Here is a 22,527-nt window from a genome sequence, read left to right on the forward strand (position 1 = left end):
CCAAACGCTCACTATAGAGCATAGTGCTGGCTGTCATGCTTTCAATAGGTAGTTTGCAGTAGGCCTGATAGTGAGCCATTGGAGGCAAATAAAGGACCTGATTCACCACTGTGTTCCTCTGGTCTCAGAGCAGTGAAACTATTTTGTTCAGCGGGACAAGCTGAATCAGATCCAAGCATTCTGAAAATATGTACTATAGAACTGAGGGAATCTAAAGTCAATTTAAGGCATACAAACTTGAAAGTGCTGTCTGTATTTGCAATTCTCCCTCACCCCCCACAAAACACTGTCCATTATATACAATACACTAACAGCTTTGATCATGTGAATCATTGCAGTCCAGTCCTGAGCTTATTTATAAGTGACCACTAGCAAGTCATCTGTCTTTACTTTGCAAGACAAAGTGCTGAAGCAAGTTATAACCAGCCAAGTGCAGAGTTTGCAGCCTGGGCTGCAGTTGTCTCTGATAACAGGGGAACTTGCTCACTTACAGTCAGGGAAGTTCTGCTGAAGGCCAGCAGTAACCTTTTGGTTTAGTGTGGAACCAGCTGTAGCCACAGAGGAATTGAACCCACTCAGTTCTGAAGAGAGAGTCAGACTAGAGGGCACTACAGACTTCATCCAGAGTGGTCCTTTACTTGCTTGGAGACACTAAATGACTTCCAGCTCTTAGAGTCTGATGTGGTTATCCGTGCAGTTACAGCACTCTCACTGGGTGACACCAGTCCCAGGGGCCTGAGTGCCTTAAATCCCTTTAAAAGGGTTTAATGGAAGAGTCCTGCACAGGGAGGCTTCATCTATGTTTGTGAGTAGTGCATCATTACAGGAACAGATCTGCAGAACCAGCCAGCTGGTACCAAGGTCCGAGCTGTCCACTCTGCAGGCTTTGGACTTGGGACTGGCCACAGGAATCTCATTTGAGGGCTCAATGACCACTGTTGGTTGGACAGCATTAATGCCCCTCCAGTTTTGTTTGGCTGAAAGGAACTGGGCTCCTGCTCTTAGTCTGATGTGTGATGGGAATCAAAATGTGGTAATTGGAGATATTTGAAGGAAGAGGTTCCCTCACAAGCAGGCTTCCAACATGAGCACTAATGCTCCTGAAAAAGCTGATTTTTACCAGTGACCTTTTAACTGTGTGTTTTCCTTAATGGAGCAACCTGGGTGAATAAAGGATAGGCATTTTCTAAGGGGGAAAATATGTCACAGGGCTTCTATTCACCAGGAATCAGCACAGCACTGATCAGTATTTCTGTTCTTTTGTGGTCTCACAGTGTTGGAATGGTTTGGGCCAACTTGTGCTCTACATGATTCCTCAGCAAGCCAGAGAGTTACGAAGAGTTAACCAAAGAGACATGAGCATGAAAGTTCCTAGAAAAAAAATATTGTAAAGGCAAATGAATGTCTAATATGATCCATGTCTATTATGTGGCTATCTCTTAGAGAGAACTCTGCTGTTGTTTTATGCTTTCACAGTATGTTATCTTCATTCTTGTCATGTTGTTCTGTTAAGCGAGGCCTAGTGGAAATTTAGTGAGGCCTAGTGGAAATTTAGCGAGGCCTAGAGGAAATTTAGTGAGGTGTAGCGGAAAATTTAATTAAAAAATAGTGGAGGAGTCTCTTAGAGGGAATCAGGTGGTCCTTAGAATCATGGCTAGTCTCCAGTGACAAGCCTCCACTGCGGTAAATGGTGCTTGCATGACTTTGGTCAGTGGGCTGATTTCTAAGTGCAACCATAGTACCTGCGGGCCTGAACTGAGAAGAAAGGAAACTTTGAAGGGACAGCTCAAAAAAAAAAACAACCAAAAGGTACAGAATATCAGTCTTGTCCATAATATTAACAGGAAGGACATCTGCGCCAAAGAACTTGGTCTTTGAGAAATGGAAGTCAAAAATTGTCTGCTGTTTTTTATGTGCCAACATCACAATCCACTGACCTCTTCCAACCCTGCCTTCTGAAACCAAGACCAAAGCTGGGCTAAACTCCTGAATTTCTGTGAGCTCAGGGCACAGCTTACGCTGATGAGAGGTGTGCAAATGAGGCAAGTCCAAGCTAGAGTCACAAAAGCCTGTGGAGCACAACAGGAGCTGTAAATCCTTCCTGAGAAGTACAAATATTTGGAGGGGCAGCCTGGGCTAAGCTTCACACCCCACTGCTAAACAGTGGCTGAGGCAGCTCATTCAGACCTCGTCCTTTCACCAGTTGTCCTTGCAAGGCTGAAGTTAGACAGACACACAGGGTGAGAAATAGATTAACTTAACAGCCAGTTGGAGTCCAAGGCATTATTAACAGGCCTAAATCATCATTACAAGGCAAGCACTAAACTTATAACTCAAATTGCAAAAATGGTTGTCCCAATGGAAATAGAGTATTTGTTATATTATTATTTACTGAATTCGGAATGTTCTAGGAAATAAAGAGTCCTGTTTCAACAGTTCTCATTCTATTCATGCCAATCATGCACTTAATAAAAATCATAAATTGCATTAAAAATTATAAATCACAGCAGCATTTGTGAGATGGGTATCCGTAAGGCTGAAGGGAAAAGTCTGGTATGACCACAAATGACAGTTGTCCCATTGGGATGCTGCTGAAGAGGTACCAGTTCAGTGGGTGGGTGAAATCTTGAAAACTAGGTTAGTTTGCTGAAAGCTTTGCTAATTACAGGGCAACAATCTCATAACTGTATGTCTGACCCTATGTCCATAGGAAAAATACACATTTTGTAGAATGGTGTGGTTTGGAAGGGGTCTTAAAGATCTAAAGTTCCACTCCCCCCCGTTGCTGTGGGTAGAGGCATCTTCCACTAGACCAGATTGCTCAAAGCTCATCAACTTGGCTTTGGACATTTCCAGGAATGCATGGGGCATTCACAGCTCCTCCTGGGCAACCTGTTGTAATGCCTCACAGTAAAGAATTTCTTCCTAGTATGTTATCTAAACCCACCCTCTCTCAGTTTAAAGTCATCCTATCTTGTCCTGTCAGTCCATGCCCTTGAAAAAGGTCCCTCTCCAACTCTCTTGTAGTCCTTTAGGTACTAGAAGAGGCTCTGAGGTCTTCCTGGAATATTGTTTTCTCCAGGCTGAACTGCCCTGACTGTCTCAGCCTGTCTTCATAGGAGAGGTGCTCCATCCCTCTGATCATCTTTGGGGCCTCCCCTGGACTTGCTCCAACAGGTCCATGCCTTCTTATGCTGGAAGCCCCAGGGCTGTCTCCAGCGGGGGTCTCACAAGAGCAAAGTGAAAGGGAGGTACCACTCCCTAGACCTGCCAACCGTGTTTTTTTTGGTGCAGCTCAAGACACGGCTGACTTTCTGGGATATGTTACTTTTAGGTTCTGCATGGCTTGGAATGAGTTAATTGATAGAGAGCAATGCTTTAGAGAAGAGCCCTTGAAGTCACATCCATTTGAATTGGTGTGGATTAATTATTTTGCTGTATTTGAGGATAATCTAACTACCCTGTAGAGAAGATCTGAAGAAGCTGTAGGGGCTCCACTGTGGTTGGGCAAGCTAGGAAATGTCTTACAAAAGGCACCCTGTATCTGACAAGACTAGACTACATTTGCTTGATGTTTTAAATTCCATGAATTCTTGCATGCCTTTGAATTAATGATTCTTCTTTCAACATCAAAGGGGAATAGAGGACATTTTTACTTTTAACAGTTCTGTGCTGTAAAAACTATCCCATTTCTCCAATGACACGTTCCTTAGAGTTTTGAAACTGCAAAAGGGAATCCAGTGAAGTGTAGTTTTATACCTTTGGTTCTCTATTTTCTGAAGCTGAGTCAAATCCTGCAGGGTGCTAAGCCTCTAACTCCCACTGGTTGCACCTCAGGTTGATGGGTAATTGAAGACACCTTGCAGTTGTTCTTGTTCTTGGTGATCCTTGCAGAGGTTGGTTTGCCACGTGAGCTGCAGAAATGGGTTCCAATGAAGGCCTTGGATTAGAGAAGCCCTGACTCAAGAATTTTGATTTTACATCCAAATGTCCTAGCTGACTTCTTTCTCTTAAACTAGCCAGGCAGGATGTAAGCATTTTCTTCAGCGTGGGAAAGTTCATTTCAGTTCCAGTTCACCTTTCACAATGCAAACCCAGTCCTACTGAATGGTGATTTTTTGCCCTTCAGAAACCGTGGTGGTTCATTTATGTGAAACATTTTGATGAGCACTTAGATTTAAGGTGGCTCTCTTGGATTTCGTGGAGCTCTCTGTGGCTCAGTCTCTCTGCACTCGGCATATCCATGCTATCCTTTTCCTCCAAATCTGCTCACAAAATTTTCCTTTCAGTTACAGTTTCAGCATCAATTTCTCCTAATCTCACTATGAGAGGGCTCCAAAAGTGACATTTTAGAGACTTGAAGAAAAACACCATGATTTTTTTTTCTCATCTGCATGTTGACAGAATAAGTGGAAACTCATGTTATTTCATCTGCTTTAGTCTTCTGTGACACTTTTATACATTCTCTAGTTCTGTATCCCAAATGAAAGCAAAATTTATTAAGAAAAAAAATTAAATCCAGTTTCTAATCTGAGTCTGCAAGTCCTTGGAAATTAGGAGTGCTGAACAGGTTGTATAAATAATGTAGATGAGTTACTTATCTAATCACGTTTTTTAATTAATTATTTGAAATAACATTGCAACTGCAATATTCAGGCATATCCATTTTAGCCCTTGAAGCTTCCTTATACAAGAAACCTCATCACCATGATTACCCACTGCAGTTTTTATGTTCTGGGGTGCTCACTGGAGCTTCCCCTGCCTCTTTCTCAGCCTTTGGCCATCTCTGGGAGGCCTATAACCTCATGTCCTTGTCTGAGATGGCTTTTACCTCCCTGCACCAACTTCTCAGCCTGTTTCTGTGTTTGAGAGATCATGGGGCTATCTGGGGACTCATTTATTCTGATGTGGAGGGTTTGGGAGGGTGAGAGGCTGCAGGTACTGGCTACCCTTTTCCTGACCTTGATCAATCTGTATGTGAGCAGCAAGGTCTGGGGCTTCCTGCCCCTGACAGCTGCACCCTGGACAGTAGCAAAAAGAATGATAGAGCTGGAAGGCCAGGGAAGGAAGTTTATGCAGCATGGAAGAGTCATATCCTCAGGAAATTGAGTGGAATATGTGTGTATAATTATATAGATAAATATAAACTTTTATATTTAAGGAATTAAGAGCACCAAGTAGAAACAAGAATAGGTCTGATGAGGGAGAAGATGTAAGTAACAATGGCAGCAAGCCCAGGGTCACTTTCTGAAGACAAGGAGATGTCTGGGAACAGGGAATTGTGAAAAAGTGCATTTTCTGTAATTTTTTTTTTTTAATCTTAAACCAATTTGCAACCATAAAGTCAAGTGTACTACTGGCCTGTATTAACAGTGGAGTTCATACAGTTAAACCAGTTTTGTTTCTTCTCTTCCATACCCCTTTTTGGTGTGAGTATAATCTCTAATTAACCCCTGAACCTGCAGCTTGGTTTCGTGTGGGGCCCTCTGAACTTCAGCTGGAGCTAAAGTTTCTCCATGTGGGAGCACAGAGGAAGCAAGAAGGCAGAGTCCCTGTTGTACAGGTGCATGTCTCTGTCAGCACTGACTGCCTGAGCTCTTTAACATCCTCCTTCCAAAGTACAGCATGAGGTCATCTTCAGCTCTCCTTCCCAAACTCACAGCACACACCTGTTCCTTGCGTTCTGCAGAGATTTATTAATGCCAGAACCATCCCCAGGCACAGCGTCCACAGCACGTGTGTGGAGCTGCTGCAGGAGGCCACGAGGCCAAACCTGGGGCAGTCACAGGAGGCAGAAAATGACCCCAAGTTTTGTGACATAAGTAGTTAACTCATGTGCATGCTCAGAAAAGTGTGGGATAGAGACTGTCAATGGCAAATGGTCTGGGTCCAGACTGTGAAATGAAGGAAGCTGTTGCCAGAAAATCTGGTTTGGCCATAATTCTTGCAGCTGGGACTTGTAGGTTTCTGTGTTGCCTGCAAAGTTTTGAGTGTCTTGCCTAGGTCCAGGTGCTCTTGGAGGCTTGTGCATGAAGAATCCTCAAGATGCTCAACTTGTGCTAGTCTGGGGTCAGCATTAGGTGGGTTTACACATTTACACACTGACTTATAATTTTAGCAGTTCCGAGAGAGAAAGGACAAAGCTAAGATCAGTGTAATTTGGAGTCAGATCTAGCCAGCGGTAGGAGTTTATTCCTAATTCAGGGGAATTTTTCTATATTGATCTGCTTGCTATTTTAGAGGGATTTTTCATAATACTTGACCTGGGGTGTTGTCAAATGTGTTGTTTCAGGATGGTGTCACTGATACTGCTTAGATTTTTATTATTCTTTCTAAATAGTTAGATGGAACAGGTTGCTTTCAGAATTTGGTGGTGGTGAAGCCAAAGAAAATTTTCCTGTGTAAGTACATGGGGAGCAACCTTTTTGATGTTAAATTTAAGCCTGAACTGATGTAAATAATGAGTAAATTTGCTGAAGCCATCAGAGTTCACTCAATGTAAAGCCATAAGGTAAGGTCATCATGGCTGAGCACATGCCAAAAGACAACATGATCTGAGTGTGTCTTGCACTTTTTCAAGAAAACATTTCAAACGGTAAAAGTGCTCAGAGAAAACTGCTGAATGAAAATAATTTGAGGAAGGAAATCTGCAGTTATAAATTACAGAACAATTTACTCCTTCATAGTTCCTTTTCATTTAGAAACACTTTTGACTATCTGGGGTATTCATTTCCAAGGATGCATTTTTCTCTGTCTGATAGATGGTTCTGAAATGTCAAAAGTGAAATGCTACATGTGGGAAGGCATGGGAAGACAGCAAAATTGTTTTTAAGTGTGGAGGAACTGAAAAGGTTTTCAATAACCTTGTATCATTTCAGCAGTGTTCTCTCTCTAAGGATGTCTTGGAATTAAAGAAAGGAAATATTTACATTATAATTATATTTCTGTTTATTTAATTAAGTTATTAAGCAGATCTGACATACAGAGACAATTCCCTTTATTCCTAATTGTTTCTCCTAATGTTGCAGTTGCAGTGTTATTGAAAGAATTCGGCACAGAGAGGCCTGCTATCTCTGTCAGGATGCAGCAGGAGGGCTGGGAGGGGGGGGGGTTTGTTCCACGGGAAAGAGAGGCACTGAAATGGATTGCTCAGCTGCCCCCTCTGAAAGACAGCAAAGCAGTTTCACAAACTGAGACAGGAGTCTGCAAAGGGGGTGGGGAAGGTGGCTTCCATCTGCAAACTCTCCCTAGTTACTGAGCAGTTTACATAGGTCTGTGTATGAGGAGATTTTTTCCAATCTTTCCACAAAGCTTTCTAGAATAGTAATTTTTATGTCAGGATATTTATATTAAGAAGCCCACAAAGCCACAGTCAACTTTCCGTACATGTAACTTGTATGGATCTATATAGAAAGTTTCCATTAAAATGCAGCACCGACTGTTGTATTTACTGCTTGGGCTTCAATTTCTACTTAGATATTTGTTTCTTTCTCTGTTAGGTTTTCCTTCCTGAAGACCCTTTTCCTATTCAGGAAATCACCATAAAGATGACTGTAAGGATAAAAAACAAAAGGAATATGCAATTATGTGTGCCAAAGTATCTGCACAAGAAGTATTTACTTTTTAAAAACAGATTTTCTTTGCTTAAATGTGTGTGTGTATATATATATATATATATATGGATTTTTCATTTCTTTTATGAATTCTGGGCTGAAGAATTTATGTGCTTCCCCTTTCTTCTTATGGCTGAAGATCTCTGAAATACAATGATGCATGTATTGTTGCTTGTTTGTCTGTGTGTTGTATTTGATCAAATCAGTTATCTCATGCTCATATTAGAGCTTCCCATGGAGTATTCAAAGTTATTAAAGGCTTCTGGTTTAATATTCTTCCCAACTTATGAGGAGAATTTATGTTCATTTTTGTGAAAGTACTCAACTGATGTGATTTACCAAATAGGGAAAAAAAAGCTTTTGTGTCCTTATTTAGGAGGAAGGTTAAAAAGATTAAAAATTTCATGGAAGTCTGTGTGTAAATGGTAAGACTTACAAACCCCTTTAAAAATTCCCACTCAGTGGTTGATGTGGGGGGATGAGGGAGGAGAGGGATTGGCTCTGAAATATCTCCAGAAAAGTAGGTTAATGATTAAGAAATAAGGAAATTGCAAAAGAGAATGGATGGGCATATGGGCATTTTCCAGTAGGCAGCTGTGTTATTTTAGAGAAGATATAAAAAGTTTCTGGTAACTTCTAAGGGTTCACTGAGGATGTGCAGTGAGCCATGAGGCGCCTTTGGTTCTAAGACAGGAATCTTTTAGGAAGGCACTGATGGAATCTGTTGAGTGTCATTAATAACATTAATAACATGGATTTCTTTTATTCTGCTTATGCTTATTCCCCTACTGGACTAAGGGTAGGTGAAGTAGGGAATCCATGAAGGGATTGTAAAATAGTTTTCCTGACACTCCGGCAGGTGGCCAAGAGCCATAGCCTGCAGAAAGGCTTGGTGGCACCCAGCAGAGCTTCCTCATGGAGTGATAGTGTAGGACAGAGGATTAGACCCACCTCTGCTGAAAGCAAAATTTCAGCCTTTCAGTCCTCTGAAATCCCTTCCCAGGTACAGGGCACTCTTGGTATCAGGGGTGAGTGCATATCCAGTTATACTCTGATGGGAGATGATCCATGCTCTCCCTGGGACACATCCAGGCTGAGGATGGTGGAGCCAACCACTTTGCCCATCCCCTCACCTTCCAGTCCAGTGCCTGTTCATTAAAACATCTTGGGAGCTGTAATGGTACACAGATTGAAACTTGTGCATAGTTTAAAACCAGCAGTGAAAATCATCACAAGATCAGGCATTAACTTTGTGAAGTGCAGAATGCTGCTCAGACTTGAGGAGAACTTGAGCTTCTCTTTCAGTGAGGTTGAGGCCATGGCCCTGCTTAGATCCAAAGAGGGGCCAACAGAGACTTTCGTCCCTAAAAGCTGCACCTTCCTCAGCCTCCAGCTACTATGGCCCATGAGAGATGCAATAATATGGAGAGGGGATTGAAAACAAGTGCAACTGCATTCTTCTGGGACTGAGCTTTACTCCCTTTTCCTGTTGTGGGGCTGTTCAATTGCTTTAGGGTGAGCATGAGGAACTGGATCTAAGGGTTTCCCATTTAAGCAGCTCTGCTACCACCCAAGCTGACAGCTGCCCGCTTGGCTGGGAGTGTGGCATCCAGTAGTAGGAGAAACTTCTTGTTCCAGCTGGCACTTTCTTATCTAACAGTCAGAGCTTTGTAAGTGTGGACAGCTGCAGTTTCAGAAATTGGCTCTATCTGTATCAATTGGATTTGTGAAGTCAGTGAAAGGGCATGAGGCAGATTCATGGGATTTCCTGTTAGTATTAGCAAATGGAATCTACTGCAGAATTTTAAAAGAATAGGAGACTCAGTCAGTGGTGCTTAAATGAGGCCTGTGGTTAGGGAAGGCTACCAAAGAGAAAAACCACTGGTCAGTGAATGTGCTGGGCATGATGGGCATGATTTCCAGAGATCTTAAATCCTCTTGAGACTAAGGCAAGGAATAGCTCCAGTGTGTGTCTGTGCATGCTGGAAGGCGGAGGGATGATTAGGAAGCAGGTGGTGCATTGAGTTGGATGGTCAGCCTGTGATGCAGCAGCTTCACCTCTGGAGAAGTATGTGCAAGGAATGGCAGGAATGTGGAGCCTCATTGGGGTTCGGCAGGGGCTCTGCCGGGACCTGCAAGTTCTCCTCCCACCTCTGCCATGGGTTTGCTGCGTAGCCCTGAGCAAGTCACATACCTTTTCCCTGTCTCCTTCCCAGCCTCCCGTGGGCTTGATCCTGTTGGAAGCGGGAGGAATTCTGCAGAGGCGCAGTTATGTAACAGCACAGAAATAAAAAGCCTGTGCTGAACTTCCACTCCCTTTTCTGCTCCTGTGGGCTGGGGGAGGGAAGAAATCACTCAAACGTTCCTGTTTACTCCTTAAATATTTCTGTGGGTACTGTATAGGATTTCCCCAGGCTGTACCAGATGGACTGTGAAGGAAATCATTGACAATGCTTTGGCTTAGCTGGGGGTTTCCTAAGTTTCAGAATTACCAGTTTGCAACAGTTTTTCTTATCATACTTGCTTGGCTGGGACAGAACTACTGTAAAGCCAGTACTGCAACACCAGATGTTGTTCATACCAGCACAGGTATTTTCCTGGTAATGAATGAGGAGGATGACTGGCTTTTACATTTGCTATCTATATGTCTGTCTGTGAGTAAGAAAGTTCATTTAGCCCCTTGACATATTTGTACCAAAAAGAAAAAAAAAAAAAAAAAAGAGAGGTGGCATGTACCAAGAAAGTCCGGTGTTAATTTTAGTGGGATGTTTAAGGTGTCTGTTTTTCCTCCCTTCCACTATTTCTAAACCATGGCAGAGGTTCATCATCCATATCCAGGACGGCAGATCAGGGGTGCACCTGCACACACGAGCAACAATTTGGGCACAGGTGCCCAGATGTGATGGGCAGTGGCTGAAATGCTGGGGGAGGTTTAGTTCTCCTGGGAAGATGGCACAGGTGGAGAGCCAACAGCATAAGTGGAATAGTGTCCTCAAAATACGGAGCCAGACTTCTTTTTGTGGCTGACATCTCTCAGAAACCTTGCTTCATAAATTAGAGGTGAGGACAATCATTTGAGGGAGGGAAGAGACCAGCTCTGGTCCCATGGCTCCTTCTAAGTTTTATTCCCTGGTTCTGCCCTTTTTTTGTAAAAATTGAAGCCCCTGAATGTTAAGGGCAAAAGTCTCTTGTAGCTGCAAGCCTGCTGCCAGCAGCAATTGCAGAGGGATTTGAAATGTGCCTGATGTAATTCTGCTTCTTTCTGTCTATTGTTCGATCAATTTAACAATTTTGGCACTTCTTCTGAAACCACATTATAGAGAATGGGATTCTGCCTGACTTGTTACTTCCTAACAAGATGACACAGCTGCTTCTCTAGGAAGTCACAGCCCATGGTGGATCCTGGCAGAACCCTGGCCGGTGGCCAGCATGGCCCCTGTGTTACCTGAGTAGCATTGCTGGGGATTTTCCTAAATGCAATGATGTGATTTTTTTTTTTTGTGTTGATGTTATAAAAGCCATCAATGGCACAGAGCTGATAGACAAGTTGGCCTTTTGCTCTTCACATAGCAACAGAAAGGGTGCTTTTTAATCACATGATTAAACAGTGCTGAGAGCTTTAAAGAACATTAATCAGCAAAGAGGAAGTTCTACTATCATATGCTCTACTTTGAAGAACTGGATGGTTTCAGAGGACTGTATGTTCCTCTTGTGCATGCAGCTTTAGGATCTGCAAAATGGCAACTTAGAAAGTTGTTGTACAACATTCCCAAGGCTGTAAAACCAGTGGGACATGGAACCCTAAACTTCTGCTGTCTGCCTGGTTAAGATTCTTTTCATGAAGAATATGAACCTTTCCTTAAAAAATCTGCTGTGAATGTGTCAGCACATACCTTTAAGCTGGACTGAAACCTTTCAATCATCAACTGGAGCATAAAATCTTATCAATATCAGCTGGACTTTCTCCATACAGGAGGCCTCTGACACATTTATATTTAGCCCTTGTGACATACATGTGATTACCATTTGCATTGCATTTCTGGAGATAATCTAATCATATATAGGTTTTTTTCTGACCAACACTGTCTGTACACCACCATTTTTCTCTTCAAAAAAATTTTTGGCATGATACCAAGTAAGAAGTTTCCCACTGTTTTGGCTTTCAAGGTTGTGTTGGGAAGTGCATATACTTTTCTTCCAGCACAGCGGTATCAGGGCTGCAGTTCAGTCGGAAGGCTCACTAAAAAGAGTAGCCACTAGCTGTCAGACAGGGAGATTTTTATTTTGAAATCATTAAGGCCAGGAAGCAAAAAGAGCAAAAGTGTGTGTGGAAGAAGAGGTATTGCATGGTCCTTGTGTCTCCACCTCTGTCCTTGAAAAAAAATGACAGCTGCTTGTGTGGATATTAGACAGAAATTTAAATATGCAGCATATGGAAAAGAAAATAAGTGTTTTGTAGCTACATCCACGATGGGCAGGTTGCTTTGTGTATCACATGTGCTACATACAGACCAGCACTGCACCACCTTTATCCTGAGCGTGCTAAGGTTTGGGGCAGGTTCTTTACATGTTCACATTTCTTTGCTTGAAGGTGTGCTAATCTACATTTAAAAGCATCCTAACCATATAGCTTCTGATCAGCAGGGCCCTCAGCACTCCTGGTTCCAGTCAGACTCAAGAGTTAAAGGCATTATTAAATTTAGATAAATTGGCTAACTCATAAAATTGAATTTCAGAGCATGTATAATTGCTTTGTCCAGGCCAGAATGCTGAGCACCCATTGCAATCAAGTTTCTAGAAACTTAGGATACCATTGCTTTCTGTAGGAAAGCACTGGCTCTCAGGAAGATGTTACAGGACCAGCCCAAACTGTTCCTTCAATCCCAGAGACAGTTCAGTGGATTGCGTGGAATTCATCCTTGCATACAATAATAATTCTTGTGCTTAAAGTTTTCCCTTTAATGGACAGGTTTTCTTTTTTATCTTGTTTGAAATTTACCAAAAATAAGAGTTGGCCTGTATTTGTTTGGAAGTAAATACAGGGAAAATCTCAGCAGCCAAGTCTGCAACCTTGTCTTCTGAAAAAAACATGGCTGAAATTTTGTTTGTAACGAAATTCAGAGCACAGAAATTTTCATATTTTGGGGAGCCAGCATCTTGCATAGATCTAACACCAAATCTTAGGTGCTTCTCTGACACAGCTTGTGCTATTTATTCCTACACATTGTATAATCATTGTATAATATTGACGATGGTGCTGGGAGCCTGCCTGGTAGACAGCCAAGTGACAGTTGAGCATCTGATGTTCTTTTATCCAGTAATGGGTATTTTGGGGGGTTGATGGGTTTGGGATTTTGTTGTTGGGTGTTGGTTTTTTTTTTTTTTTGTTTTGTTTTGTTTTGTTTTTTTATTTTGTTTTGTTTTTTTAATATGATCAGGGAAGCTCCTCTCTGCTGCTTGCTTCCTCTGCCTGAGTGCAGCCCTTGGCTGCCTCCTGAGCTAAAATCTGCAGCTAACCAGATTTTTTTTTTTTTTTTTTCATGTTGAATGGCATGTCTCAACGTTTTCCTCTCAACCATCATGTAGGTCTGGTTGCATTCTTGATTCCCATTACATGTCTGCTGGTATGTAAATTATTTCAATTCCCCCACACCCGCCCTTCTGTTCTTGTACTTTCAAGGAGTTTAATCCATGAAGGGGACTACTTCAAAGCTCTCACAAGAAACTAATTTCTTGATGGATAGAAGGGCCAATAAAATGAAATTAGAGTTTTATCTCATTGTCTCTATAGGAATGAAGTATAATAATTATTTCAGGCAAATACATGTTGGAGACAATAATTAAGATCACTATCATGTCTTTAAGGACAAGCAGATTCTAAAATAAGCATTAGTAATGGGATTAAACATTATTGCAGTGCCCTGGATCTCAGCCCTGCCAAAGTGCCTAGCACATCTGAGTATATGAAGCTTGCTCACTGAGAGAAAAAAGAACCAAAGTATAATTCATCATTTACAGGACTTTTTTGGCCTGTGTGTTATTTAGGAGCTGAGGCTCCAATCTGGGAAAAAAAAAATCTTATGTGCCTGAAGGAAGTGGAAATGGGGTGGGATTTGGTATCTGTGTCATCCAGAAGGTCTGCTGGCTAACGGGGTAGGTGTCAGCATTTTTACAGCAAAGTTCCCAGGGGAATGCTGCTCTGGGGCAGAACTGCATCTTCTCAGCAGGGCTTTGAGCTTTGCCATCTCTTTGGGATTCAGGAATTGGCTGTCACTGTCTCTAAGTCTCTGCACAACAGCAGACCAGGTTAAACACAAGCATCATGTAAAGTGTGGCACCTGTAAAATATTTATCCCAACCATCTGGACCAAGTTTGTGACAAGCTGACCCTTGGTGCAGCAGCTTCCCAAGTAAACTTTGGAGATGGACTGTTTCTCTTCTCCAAAGATTTGTTTTCTTTCTTCTTTCTTTCCTTTAACCTGCCTGTGGCAGTTGTCTGTGTAGGCTCTTTTCTGTTCTGTTCCCTCATACAATTCCCTCCTGCCTGTTCTCAGTGCCATTGCTGCTCTTGTCAGACAGGGGTTTTGGCCTGTTTTTGCATACGTTCAAATTCTATTTTCTTTTTTTTTTTTTTTGTGTGTGTGTGTGTGTGCGTAAAAATGTTCAGATTGGCCCTAATTAATTTTAGGCTAATTAGCTGCTCAAAACTGAGAACCCTTCCGTGGAAAGACAACAGACTGTTGTGCTCTGTTAGTGCCTAGCACTTAGTACACAAATTTGAACCATCTGGCTCATGGTATTAGCTTTGATTTATGGTAATATATCTTCACCATGCCTAACACCTAGGATTTTAATGTGAATTAAGGGAGGCTTCCTCAGGCTTGCTTTTCAGCTCTTACTGTAGTTTTCTTTCTTTCTAATGGAATTCAGTCACAGCTATGAGAGCAGGTACCACCTGTCATCTTAAAATCTGGCTTTGATTTTAGTTTAGTGTTGTTTTATTTGTATTTTTTATTTGAAATAAGAAGTGTCCTTGATCATCAACAAACTGTAGACAGCTTTCCTGGCATGCTGTAAAATATAAAACTCCTGGGGCTGAATTAGTTTCTAAATAGCTTGGGACAAATTAAGTGAAAGCAGCAAATGCAACTTGGTTGCCCAGATCAGCCAACTGATCCCTACTGTGAGTTTCTTGTTCAGCCAGATCTTCTCACACGACAGAAATAAAGAAATGCTGCTAGCCAGCCTGACCTGCTGTCCAAAAGTAGTTAGTGAATTTTTTCCCAAATTGTGTAAAACAAATACAAACATAGCAGCAAGCAAAGCTCTAATTTCAACACTCAAATCAGTCAGCAGAGCCTGCTACCTTGTCTAATATCTGGCTTGTGTAGAAGGTAGGTAGGGCCTAGGGGAAAAACACAGGCTGGACTGACTCATGACAAAACACAACATTCTTTCAGTCCTGTGCAGATCTTTGGAATTAAATGTTAAAAAGGAGGGAAGTTTGTTTGGCAGGCTGGAGAAGTCAGTGCATGGTGGCAGCTGGAGCAGCCCTGGAAGGCCACAAAGCTGGACCTCTCTGGCTTTACATCACTGAATTTCCCACACCTTTCTTAGGTTCTGTTCTCTCTCCAAGGTGGTATTTGTTTTCATTCCTCCTTTTGCTGCTCCTTTCATACCAGCCTGAGGATAACCAAGGTTTAGACTTTAAACAGTCCAATTAATTGCCAAACAGGGCTCCCTGGGACTTCGGCCCAAAACCAATAATAACAGAAATATTTAGCACCTGCAGCAGGTAACTCTGTCCTTCTTCAAATTGTGGTGCAAAAGGTGAGTGTGCCAAATGTGTTGTTTCACCAGGATTGCTGTTACCTTTCCAGAGGGGATTCTTCCATTTCTGTACCTACAGGATAAAGTGGAATGAAAACAACCAAGTATTGGTTTCTTCCAATCTCTCTTCCTAACCTGGATAAGAAAAAACTTGAGTCAAGCTCTGTGAGAGTTGCAGGTCAAAGTTTTTCTGGGACAATTTTTGATAATATCAAATTGTACCCCGGTAAGATAAGCACAAAATACAAGAACCCTATAAAGAATTCCCCTTTTACATCCTATAAAAGCCCACACAGCTTAAAAAAACTATCTGTTCTCAAGAGAAGCATAGAAATACCCTTTTGTTTGTTGGATGATTATTCATAAAGTTACGATAATTTCTCTTTGGCAGCTTTTTAAACTAGCCTGGAGGTTATATCAGCAAAAGGACAGATGTATTCAGCAATTTGAGTGGACAAGCTGCAAGCAGAGACCAAGATGCAGCACTTGAACCTCACAGTTCAGAAGCTTCAGAGCCAGCACCCTGCAGGATTTTGTCTACTGTTATTTACAGGTTGCTAATCCTGACTCCTGCTCGCTTTGAATGCATGAAAGGGGGAGGACTGGCAGAGCCCAGGGGACTTTATGTGCTTATGAATAGTGGCAGAAAAAGACCCCTTCCCACACGAGTAACACTCCATTTTCCTCTGCCACCACTGCAAGATAAGAGTTGGCTTATTCCTAACTGTAGCTGAGTTGTTAGTACTGAAAGACTGTGTCCATGTGCTGTGTGCCAGCCTGTGAGATGAGGCAGAGAGTTTCAATCCAGTTCCTGACAAGCAGTTCACAGACTGAAACCCACAGCCACAGATTTGTTACCTGTCCTGTTATGAGATGCCAGTGGCTGAATCAGAAGGGGAGAAGGAATCCTCCCTTCCCTCAAGTAGGAAGTGCTGCTAAACAAATCAATTCATCATATTGAGCACAATGGGGTGATTTTTGGAAGCATATGTAAAATAATGTGTAAAATAATTATAGTATAGATAATGAAAGTAGATCATCTAGTTTGAGCTCATATTAAAAAATATGGGAAATATCACTGAGTCCTCAAGGATAATTGAAGCATATCTTCTGAATAAATATTTTATCTTGACCTGATGATGACAACATACAGCAACTTTTAAGTTTACTTTGGAAGCCTTTTCCTTAGTTGATAAAGGAAAAACATAACTTATTTCTGCTTTTGCTCTATCTGGATGTAATTTTCAGGCACTCTGAAGAGCCTCTATAATAGTTGATTTATTTCCATGTAAATATAATTATGCTCCATAATCAAAGCCTCTATGGTATTTCTTTCTGTGACACAGGACCATGCAGACTGAACTCCTTAACACCCCTCTCACCAAAGGACTTTTTCTATAGCTTACTGGAGTTTTAGGGACTTCCCACTGATATCAGTGAGTTTTGGACTAGAAAATGGCCCAAACAGGGCAATATGTGAATGAAGTCTGCAGAGTCAGGGCCCTGATGAAAGCAGCTGGCATCCTAATCTCCTGGTTTGGTATCAGATCTAACGGAGCTGTTTCATCAATACACGCTGACAAGAACTGAAAAGATTTGGCCGTGCCTTTGAACATACTGAGGATTTTGAGAGGACAAAGTGGGGGAAAATAGGGACAGCTGGAATTTGTTTTGTTGTTTTTTGTTGTTTTTTTTTTAAATACAATTTAAGGTTTTTGTTTATTTTTTTAATACTGTGAATGTAACGCTTATGAAAATGCTCGCTATACTCTGAAATCTTACATGAATCAACAAAACATGTACCAGCAGTACAAACTTCACCTTGCCTAAACAATGTACGTCTCAATTCCGACTTGAAAAGACCACCTGTAGGGGAAAAATGTTAGTTCGGTATCCAGGGGCCATTCATTCCTTTGCCACTTTGCTGAGACTGCCAATTAGTGCCAACTTGTGGTGGCAGATTTTGTGATGTAGACACATGTTCTCTGGAAAGTGGGCTGAGATATTCGACTCATTTCACATAGGGCACAAAGAATTATTTGCTCTGAGCTATACAAATGGGAATTGTCCAAAGCTTTCCTCTGTGTTAGCCTCTGTACGCTTACTGAGTGTAAATACAGGGGAAATTGGTGTTATTGCCGGGACAAATTAGCACCAGAACTGAGCTGTATTTTTTTAAATGTACTGCTAATTGTGCCCAATTTGTGCTGGAGTACTCACTCAAATGCAAAAGCACAAAACCAACCTAACACATTTCAGGGTGCCAAAGAGAGCTTGCACTTTTCTCTTAGCAAATTATCCTTCTAGTTTTACATTGCACCAAGCGCCAATTGGTCCCACTAAAACCTTTATCTGGAGTAATCAAATTAGCACTGCATGTTAGCAAATTAGGTTGCATTTACAAAGGTTTATATTTGCTGCAGGTTTGGGCATTAAAAGAAAGCATTTTCTATGTTCTGCTTTAAAATTCCTTATATGAGTGACATTAATTCTGTGATATTTAAAAAGAGGGAGCTGCTGAAATGGAAGAAATGAGGCAAAATAGTTCTTTGTATTTCACTCCCAGAGAAATGTGAATTAGGAATTGCAGAAGTTTCTAAACTGTGAGGTAGAACTGAGAAAGCTGGAAGAGGTTTATTCTTGTTTGCCCAGTAAGTAGGTTCATTCTTCCCTTGGGTACACAGAGAGCCAAATAGGTGCCACTGGTTGTACCCAGGAAATTCCTGGGGCTACACGGCTGCTGTGAAGGGCAGTGCAGCATCAGGAACATCACGGAGTTTGCTCCTGCCAAAAGGTGAGCCACTGACAGGGTGGGAACTACAAAATGCTCCCAGGATTGCCAGAAGGAAAGATGAGAAAAATTGCAGGCTAAATTTCTCCCTGGCAAGAATCCACAGAAATCATCAGCGTTTTTTTGGGGATAAATTTCAGCCACTGAGTTTAATTATTTAATGTTTGTGTTATATGAAGATTAACAATGTAATCGTTAAGTACTATTGAGGCTTCTGCTTCCAATATTGTCTTTTGTTTGAAGTTTGCAAAACTTGCTCAAAGCTGGATTACTATTTTTTTACAAGTTGGCTGTGAGAAGGCAGAGAAGGGCAACACACAGAAGTGCATCTGTCACTAGGCACTATCACCCTCCTGCTTTCAGCTGATCACAGGGGATAACTTCAGGAAATCCTGTGGCAAAAGAAGGCAGAGGAGTTCTCCAACCAGTAACAAATGAGGCTACGCCAGAGGCACCACTGTGCTGGGGTACAAGAAACAGATGACTTCAGCACACAGTGGCCTGAGTCATTAGATTTCATTGCTGGCAGATGCAAGAATTTATTTGGGCAGAAAATTCTGTAGGATCGGCCCAGTCCATGTAGAGAGTGCAGAGCCTGAGTTGTGCCCCTAGTTTTGAGATCTCAGCCCAGATCACTGGGCTTAAGAAGTTTGTGCATATGTGATTTCTAGCCTGTGCTGTAAAATAATAAATCACTTGTAATGGGTTTCTGCAAACAGTTTTGTAACAATCAGGCTGTTGATCTGCTCTTCACAGATCAATATCTCTGGAAAATGCTGCTTTATTGCTTCAGATACCAATCCAGGATTCAAGGAAGGAGCTGGAGGTGGCAAGAAAGGCAGGACCAAAGAGGCCTCACAGAGCACCAAATGAGCATCAATCACAGCCTCCTTATCAGCAATACAATACCATGAAAGAGCTATTGAGCACAGTAATCCAGAGCAACATTTGAGTCAGGAAGTCTCTGCATCCTTAATTTCCAGAAACTGAGAGGAAACCAGGGGGCAAATAAAAAATACCATGCCCTGGTTTTGGATACGGGGCTGCTTATGGCTTTGGTCTGACACAGAGTGATGTTTGTTCCTAGAAGATACTGTCACTATCCTCCTCTGATTTCACCCACAGGAACAAAATCATAGATATGAAAACATATCCTACAAGTAAATAGGTTCATGAGCTTTGAGGAAGAAAGCAGACACTTTGTTTGCTCAGCTAGATTGGGTATTAAAAACCCCCATTTTTTGAAGCAGTCTCTGAAGTTAAGCCCCCTCCCTGAAGTTTATTGCATGAGCCAAGAGAGGGAGACCATTCTTTCTAACAATGCCCTTTCAGCTACTTTGATGCTAAAAATAAAAAATGTTTGATAGCTATCCAAGCAAAGAAGGTGAAAACAGTAATTTCCAGCTTTTCTAAAGCTCTTTGGCTATATGCATTTGATAAAAGCCCATCAGATGAAGTCAGATTGGTTTTTTTCCTACTTTTTATGCCTATAAACTCCCTTTCACTTCTCTGAAGCCTGGACAGTTAGGATTGAAAATGTCTGCACATTAATAGACTTGCAGAGCAACAGTACATTTTCAGCAGAGATAATGCATATTCCTGATAGTTACTGGAGTTTATGGTTAAGCTAAATTTATTTTGTGGCTACCAGAAGCGTGCCTGCCTGAGGACAATAGCTAGAATTCTTTTCTTAGTCTTGCCAGTCACACATTATCCATTTAAAATAAGGTTGGGGAATAAATCTCATGGCAGCATTTCACCATTGATTTATAAAGGTGTTTCTCCTTGGGATCTGCCTTTGTAGCACCAGTGACAGGGTTGAAATGGAACTTGCAACTCTCCCGAGTTGGTGAAGCAATTAAATCAAACTGAACTTTTTTGTTGTTGGAACTGTTTTTTTCTTGTTTTTTTTTTTTTTTTTTGTTAGGCTTTGGAGAAAGGAATTTTTTCAAAGAGAAGTGCATTTTCAATTCTGTTGAAGAACGGAATTCTGAAAATGGAATTATTGTGACCTCTGCATTCAAGCACTGTAAGTGCTGTAAAAGAGTTAAAGGTTCTGCTGAGTCTCACCTCATTACCCCCTTAGGGGTGAGACTGCCCAGGACTGTCATTTCTAAAGACACACAGTGCTCCTCGGATCCCTGCTTCATCTTCTTTGACCAGGCGTGGAGATCACAGCATGCGAAGATCTGTCCCAGACCTCTGTTCCACAGTGTCTGAAATGTCAGTTTTTCTTTGTTAGTAAAAATGCATTGTTTCCTGTAATGGAAAAAAGAAAAAGAACAAACCAAACAACAACCCTTCCTGTTTTCCAGACAGCTCTATTTTGATAATTTAAACTTCTAGCAGTTTCATATCCTCTTATTAATATCATCAATGGCACTGATGCTCTGAAAAAGAGACCATGCTGGTGTAACAGGCAGGGTTTGTGATTCTCTTGTTAACAGGCAAGTCTCCAGTTACTCCAGACTAAAGCTTTTCCTGCCAGATGAGTGCTGGCTGCTGCACTGAGTCTGTGATGGGTCGGTGATGATAAATAACTTGTGCTGACTGGGATGGAGGCTATCACAGTTGGTTTTCCTTGTTGTTGAGCAAGAACTTGAACCCGAGTTTCTGGGAGAAAGCTACTGTGTATTTACTCTGTTACCAAGATCTCTTTTTTAAAATCCAGTGTCAGTGGAAGGAAGTGCAGCCAACACACTGATTTGTGTGCGCATTTCTCATCTCAAAGAGATTATGTAAACCCTCTATAGATAATATAGTGCACCTTAAAAGGAGCACTAACATGGAAAAGTATTACAGCATTCCAGAAATATCTAATCATTGCTGATAAATTTTATTTGCCACTTGTGTGCATTATTATGACAGATTCCTCCTTAAAGCTGAGGACAAACTCAAAAACTTTAGTGTTTTGCTTCACACTTTTGTTACTGGATGCAAAAGTCTTAAAGGAGGTGCTCAATAAACATTGAAGAGGATAAGCAAAGCGTAAATAAAAAGGTGTGTTTTGCTAATGAATGAGGACATTTGGGGTGATTTAATGAGCATTTTTAAAAGGTTTAGGTTTTAAAGTAAAAAGAAGTAGTTTTCAAAAATACAGAAGAGAAGTGGTCTTTTGACCACCTCACCAAGGTGCTCTGCATTGGGAAAAGTGGGAAACTTGGGAAAAGTCATCCTCTCTCCATTGACTGTAAAGGAAATATGGAAAGAGGAATCAACATGGGGTAGCATTAGATATGTGGTGTCCTCCTCCCTGCTGGCATCTACAGTTCCTTTTTCAATCTGACAAGTTCCTTTTTCATACTGCTCACTTCACTTACAGTCCAACTGGCTTTTGAAAATGACATGTAGATGCCCAAGTCATTCAGATGTCTAACTTATTATTTGTCCTCTTTACCTTGTCCTAGCTTGTTTTCTTTTGGAGACTCTTTGGAAGGTTGGGGAACTGGTGGGATTAAAACAAGCCATGGCATCAGCGAGATGAAATCTCATTAAGAAATCAGCTGTGGTTTTCTAATCCCTCCCTCTGAGTCTTGCTCTGAGCCAGAGCTTGGGCTGAATGAAGCAATGAGTAGACCACAGACTCAAATTCAGGTCAGGAGTCTGAACCCTTCAGTGGTATTGCGGTTTACTCTCCTAGGAAAAAAAGTGGCTCGTGTAACTTTGGATGTTCAGATGTGAAGTGTGGAGTTAAACCTCACACAGATGAGGGACCTGAATATGTGCTGGTTGCCTGCTGAATGAATAACACCTTTGAGGGTCATCCACATCACCTTCAAAATCTTTTATCATACATGGGCACTCGAGGGAAGAGTAAAAATATGTTTTTATTTTCAGTTTTAAGTTTGTATATGGATAGGATGGGAAGATCCTTTCTCATTTCAATAACAGGAACAGGAAGAAAATGAGATTTAGATCAAGTTGATTGTTGACTTTTTTCCCCCTTCAGTTTTCAGTTCCAAAAAAGCCCAAAACATATTAAGAAAAGTTACATGTGAAAAGTTAGTAAGGTTCACTTCATTGCAATTATCATCCTACTGATGAGCCTACTGATGTAGCATTATCTTTAATGAGTGTGGATATTCTCAGTTCAGTCAGAGAGAAAAAGAGAAAGATTTCTGTCAGGCTAAGCCTGGGAAACATCTTTCTCTTTTTCTCTCTGACTGAACTGATAATATTCACAAATGAGGTTAGTTTTAATGAAAAAAACCAACCAAAACCAACAACAACAGAACAAGAAGCTGTTCTGAGCCTGATTTAAAGGCACATATTAAACTATCCCTCACAATGGGG

The 22,527-nt window shown here is 41.4% G+C and overlaps 1 long non-coding RNA gene across 1 annotated transcript; it reads left to right on the forward strand.

Moving 5' to 3' along the window:
* The first annotated feature begins 1,742 nt into the window (after positions 1-1,742).
* On the forward strand, positions 1,743-19,186 carry LOC128789022 (uncharacterized). The gene is made up of 3 exons (XR_008431285.1): positions 1,743-1,809; positions 15,835-15,996; positions 18,991-19,186. It is a non-coding gene; the product is annotated as an uncharacterized LOC128789022 (long non-coding RNA).
* Positions 19,187-22,527: the final 3,341 nt, after the last annotated feature.

Source organism: Vidua chalybeata, chromosome 6 (assembly GCF_026979565.1).
Source record: "Vidua chalybeata isolate OUT-0048 chromosome 6, bVidCha1 merged haplotype, whole genome shotgun sequence".
Lineage (NCBI taxonomy): Eukaryota > Metazoa > Chordata > Aves > Passeriformes > Viduidae > Vidua > Vidua chalybeata.